At 41.3% G+C, this 6209-nt stretch overlaps 1 pseudogene; it reads left to right on the top strand.

The window, feature by feature from the left end:
- Nucleotides 1-891: 891 nt before the first annotated feature.
- LOC122735813 lies at nt 892-1452 on the top strand (annotated as a pseudogene).
- The last annotated feature ends 4757 nt before the right edge of the window (nt 1453-6209 follow it).

Genomic DNA, 6209 nt, shown 5'->3' with positions numbered 1-6209 from the left:
CCAACATTTAGTGTCTGTAACATATATGTGAAATGTGAAGAAATCTTTCCTGCTTTGACTAGGTAGCTCTGTGCTAAGCAGTCACATCACATATTGGCAGCTGGTCTATGGAACTGATGACGGCAGAGGGAGAGGTGAGGTGAGGTGAGGTGAGGGAGGTAAATAATATATACTTAGTATTATGGGACTTAAAAAAAATCCTTTTGTTCTGATCCCAGGTTTTCTTTATATTCTACATTCTTTACTTCAGCCCAAAGGAGAAAGATTTAGAGTGCTAGTGGTGAGAAAAGAAATCCCCCCCAAATCTGAAATTTAGAAAGAAATTTATCTGGTCATTTGGTAAAGCAGAGACCGATGAAGGTGTGGCTTTCTTCTGAGTCTCTTTGAGGTTGACATTTTGTAGGGATCAGGAAAGAGTCCTAGCCCAGGAACCACAGCAATCCAGCTCTTTTGTAGAGAGGATAGTTCCCAGGCAAGGTTCATTTACAGATTCATCATATCTGTAAGTGTAAACATTGAAAGTCTATTGAGACGCAAGTATAAGCACAAATTTGGGTAACCCAAAACACCACGGGGGGACTCAAGACCTGGGTGAGATCTAAGCCTTCCCTGAAGACATCCAGTTTCCCCAGAACATCTCTGAGAGCAGTCTGATCCCTACAGTAAACTTTTGGGTCAGACAAATTCTAACAACATAAAGTTAGGTTTAAATAAATGATAAATAATAAAGTATTTTTTTTTCACAAGACTTTGTGTGAAATACGATGGGTGTAAATTTTGGTCAACAGGGTTTGAAGCTGAAAGGTCGTAGAATACTAGATCTAGCATTAGAATAGACCTTAAAAGTTATTTGGGCTCTCTCCTTTCCTTTTCTGTGCTGTGGCTGCAGCCATGAGTATACTCAGGGTTCAGAAGAGGCTTGCCTCTAGTGTCCTTCGATTTGGAAAAAAGAAGGTATGGCTTGACCCCAATGAGACCAATGAAATTGCCTACGCCAATTCCCGTCAGCAGATCCGGAAGCTGATTAAAGATCATCCGGAAGCCTGTTACTGTGCACTCCCGTGCCGGATGCTGGAAAAATACTCTGACTCGATGGAAGGGCAGGCACATGGGTATTGGTAAGAGAAAGGGTACTGCAAATGTTCGTATGCCTGAGAAGGTGACCCGGATGAGGTGAATGAGGATTCTATGGCGGCTACTCTGAAGATATCGTGAATCCAAAAAGATTGACCACCATATGTACCACAGCCTGAACTTGAAGGTGAAGGGTAATGTGTTCAAGAATAAGCGGATCCTCATGGAGCACATTCATAAACTGAAGGCAGACAAGGCCCGGAAGAAGCTCCTGGCTGACCAGGCTGAAGCTCACTGGTCCAAGACTAAGGAAGCACGAAAGCTAAGAAGGAGGAGATCATCAAGACTTTGTCTAAGGAGGAGGAGACCAAGACATGATTCTCCCCTATCTTCTCTGTACATAGTACCCTTCTATTTGGCTCATACAATAAAACTTGACAGACTGTCAAAAAAAAAGTTATTTAGAAACTGAGGCCCAGAAGAGGGGAATGACTTGCCCAAGGTCATATTGCTAGCAAGCCACAAAGCTAGGATTCAGATTCTGACTCCAAATCCAATTCTCTTTCCACGGCACCATATTGCAGGAGAGAAAAGAAGTTAGGCAACACCGAACCCTTCTATTTTTTTTTTTTGGGGTGGCAATGGGAGTTAAGTGACTTGCCCAGGGTCACACAGCTGGTAAGTGTCAAAGTGTCTGAGGCCATATTTGAACTCAGGTCCTCCTGAATCCAGGGCTGGTGCTTTATCCACTGCGCCACCTAGCTGCCCCCCAACCCTTCTATTTCAATTGATAGTAGCTACAAACTTCAGTCATCTTTGACTCTTCCCATATCATCATTCCCTATATCCAATCAGTTTCCAAGTCTCTGTCATATACCTTCCTTCTTTCCTCCTCCTGATGCCATCCTTGCTCAAGCCTTCATCACCTCTTACTTGCATTGTTGTAATTGCCTCCTAACTTGTTTCTCTGCCCAAGTTCCTCTCATCTCCACTCTTTCATATTCCAATCACTGCTAAAATACTGTCCCTAACACCCAGACCTGATTACATGGTTTCTTTGTTTGAAAGCTTTCAGGGGCTTTCCCAGAACATCCCCTACATCTCTGCCTGTGAAAATTCTTTCCCGCAATTGTTTTCTTTCCCTCTTTCAGGGGCTTGGCTTAGGTGCATCATCATGAAGCCTTCACTGTTCCATTCGCCTACCAGTGGTACCCTAACTTATCGATGTAGCAAGACTGGATGAAGCAGGGACACTTACTTTGCCAAGCAAACTTAACAGGGCTGTGATGATGAAATAACAAAAATGGAATGTCAAATGTGTCTGAGTAAAGCAAATAACACTTAGCCAGTTCCTGAAAGTTCACTAAAGAAGGTGATTGCCTTCAAAGTCGTTGGAGCCATCAAATAGCTCAATATCAGAAACAGATATGGTTTAATCAAGAGAAATGATGCTAAAGAAGGAAGGTTGCTTCAGGAGGACCTGAGTTTAAATCCAGCCTCAGACATTTGACACTTACTAGCTGTGTGACCCTGGGCAAGTCACTTAACCCTCATTGCCCTGCCCCCCCCCCCAAAAAAAAAAAAGAAAAGAAAAGAAAAAAAGAAGGAAGGTTGCCTCCTGCCTCACCACTGTACTCTAAGGACCATCTTATTTGCAGCAGAAGCTTCCTATGTGGATTTTCTTTGAGAACAGGGACTGCCCCACTTTTCTCTTTGTATCTCCACTACTTAGGGCATTGTTTTGTACATAGCAAATGCTTATTAAGTCTTTCATTCTTTTTCCTTTCTTCTCTTCTTCCCTTCCTTCCTTCCTTCCTTCCTTCTCCCTTGCTCCTGTCTTTCCTCTTTTTCTTCCTCCTCTTTCTTTCTTCTTTCCTCCCATTTCCCCTTCCCTTCCTTCCTCCCTTTTTCTCTTCTTTCCTTTCTTCCTTCTTCCTTTATTACCATCCTCCTTCCCTTCCTCCTTTCTTCCCTTCATCCTTTCCTCCCTCCCTCCTTTGCTGCCTTGCTCCCTCCCTCCCTTCTTCCTTTCCTCCCTTTAATTCTCCATCCTTCCTTCCTATCTTTCCTCCTTTCCTCCCTTCTTCTCTCTCTCTCTCTCTCTCTCTCTCTCTCTCTCTCTCTCTCTCTCTCTTTCTCTCTTTTTGAGGGGCAATGAGGTTTAAGTGACTTGCCCAGGGTCACACAGCCAGCAAGTGTCAAGTGTATGAGGCCAGACCTGAACTCAGGTCCTCCTGAATCCAGGGCCAGTGCTTTATCCACTGTACCACCTAGCTGCCCCCCTCCCTTCTTCTTAAACAATGTTTGTTCAATTGAATAAACACATGTAAGTTTTATTGTTATAACCTTGTATCCCTCAGCTAAAATGCTTTTCTGAGGTCTAGTCATTGTACAGAGGTGGTGGCCCTGGTTTCTTAAAGGCTATCCAGGCAAAACATAAACTCCAGAAGATGCTACTGAGCTGCAAAGACCTCAAGCGTGGGCCCCAGCACTTCACTGCGTCTGTCATTTGAACAACTACCTGGATAAATTTAAGGAGGCTTATCACTTGGTTGGCTGAAGGACAATGAATTTTCTAGCCACCACAACTTATGAAGACAAACTTAAGATCCACTTAGACAAAATCAGAGATCCTTTAGGATTTATTTTGGTCCAGACCTGTAATTTCACCAGCAACTTTTCTGAAACATACAGTCTAAGAGAGTTACCTGGGGCACTAAAAATTGAAGTGATTAGGGTCACAAGAATCACACAGCCAATATATATCAGAAATGGGGTCAGATCTTTCTTTTTTCTTTTTTTTTTGGTGAGGCAATTGGGGTTAAATGACTTGCCCAGGATCACACAGTTAGTAAGTGTTAAGTGTCTGAGGCCGGATTTGAACTCAGGTCCTCCTGAATCCAAGGCCAGTGCTCTATCCACTGTGCCACCTAGCTGCCCCTCAGTCAGATATTTCTAAGGCCAAGACTGACTTTCTATTTACTACACTACTTTGCCTAGAATTATAGTATTATATAATTGCTTTTAATAGAGGCAGTCTGGTACAGTAGATAGAGAGTAAGCCATGAGGCTAGGAAGATCCGAGTCAGGGGCTAGGAAATCCTGCCCCTGACAATACTAGTTCTATGACCCTGGGGGAGGGGCAGCTAGGTGGCGCAGTGGATAAAGCACCGGCCTTGGATTCAGGAGGACCTGAATTCAAATCCGGCCTCAGACACTTGGCACTTACTAGCTGTGTGATCCTGGGCAAGTCAACTTAACCTTCATTGCCCTGCCCGCCCCCCCCCCCCAAAAAAAAAAAGACCTTGGGGGAGTTTCAGTATTCTAGGTCTCTAAGGCAAGTTGTAGAGAAGGTGCTGATCTATATTAGTAGCAGCATTTTCCTTACCTGGGAGTTCCTTATATTAGTGAAATCAAACATCCGGTCCCCATCCCTATAATAATAATAATAATAATAATAATAATAATAATATCTGAAAGAATGGAACTCAAGGAAGCCAACTTCCTGTCTTGGCCTGTAAGGGGGAACACCAATGACTTCATAAGGTTGGTTTTTAAAAATTGAAATTGACAGTTATTATTGAACTATGTCTATCTGCACATGTAAAATGACTGCCAAACTGATTGTAATTAGCCAGGATAAATTAGTATCTAACCACAGTTGCATTTGCCTTATTCTCTCATAATTTGCTCTGGCTCTCCTTCAGTGCAGGCAGTTTATAAATGCTAGTGGGCAGAATGAATGATTTCTTTGGCCCCTTCCAGGTGTTAGTCCAGTTGAAATTAGGTTTGTCTAATTCTCAGCTTCCTCTGCTGATGCTATGGTGTCAGATTTTGGTGGCTGTTGATCACCAACCTAATCTCTTCATGGGACATATTTATTAAAATTGTGTGAAGTCTCTCCATCTCTATCTCTGCCACTTTATCGAATCTATGACAATTGACTGTGACATATTTTAAAGCCCAGAGAAGATCAAGATTAGATAGAAAGTATTGCTGTAATCTCTGAGGAGAATGCCTCATGAAAAACATGATTGTTTTACCTAAGTCTGTCAAAGCAGGACTTGAGGCTAAATAAAAGAAAATTTTCAGCTTTCCCAAAGTAGTGAATACCACTGTTTGATTTAATATACACACAGACTCATGTAATCTTCGCATCCAAAGGGACATTAGAGCAAGGGCTCCTAACATGAGGTATGTGAACTTATTTTTTTAAAAAAAATTTGGTGAAAAATTAAATATAATTAGTTTCCTTTATAATACTGTGTTTTATTTTATATATTTAAAACACTATTTTGAGAAATAGGAGGTCCATAGGCTTTAACTTCAGGAGTCTGTGAAGCATAAAAGGTTGAGAATCCATGCTGTAGAGGTTGTCTGTCTAATTCAGTTTCACAACCAAGATACAGATTTCTTCTGTAACATCCCTGACAAATTAACCTATCTCTGCTTGCATACTTCCAGTGACAGAGAACTCCTTACCTAAATGTCAACTGATTGCATTTTTGGACAATTAGAATTAATTGTTAGGAAGTTCAGTAGATGGATCCCAAAATCTTCCCACTTATACTTTTTGGTCTTAGTTCTGCCCTTTAAAGCAAACAGGAGCAAATCCAAGGCTTCTTTCATTGGCCAACATAGCAGTGTGGTATAGTGGAAAGGGCAATGGATTTATAATTAGAATGTTTGAATCTCAGGTCTGTTACTCAGCTGTATGCTTGTAGGCCTTAGTTTCTTTATCTATAAAATGGGGACAATAGTATGTGCACTTCTTATCTAACAGAATTGTTCTAAGGAAAATGTTTTGCAGAATATGTAAGTGTAAGATAATATTTATGAGGATGGTAGGATATTTAAGTATTTGAAGACAACACGAGGTCTCCCAAAGTCTTCTGTTTTGTATAATTCAGGTTCATGGTATGGCACAAAAGTAGCTTAGCGAGTAAAGGTTGGTGACTAGTAGTTGTTACTAAGAAAGTATTATAATTTTTTTTTGGCAACAACTTCTTTTTCCTTTTTTTATTGGCTAATATCTTGATGGAATCTTCTTGTAGTCAAACTCACTTGCCAATGTTTGCTATAATCACTTCATGATGTTGCCTGACCTTCCATCTCTTTTCACCCTTATGCAATTT

Source organism: Dromiciops gliroides, chromosome 1 (assembly GCF_019393635.1).
Source record: "Dromiciops gliroides isolate mDroGli1 chromosome 1, mDroGli1.pri, whole genome shotgun sequence".
Lineage (NCBI taxonomy): Eukaryota > Metazoa > Chordata > Mammalia > Microbiotheria > Microbiotheriidae > Dromiciops > Dromiciops gliroides.
Note: the sequence above shows the minus strand (reverse complement) of the source record. Positions and strands in the feature narration are given on the sequence as shown.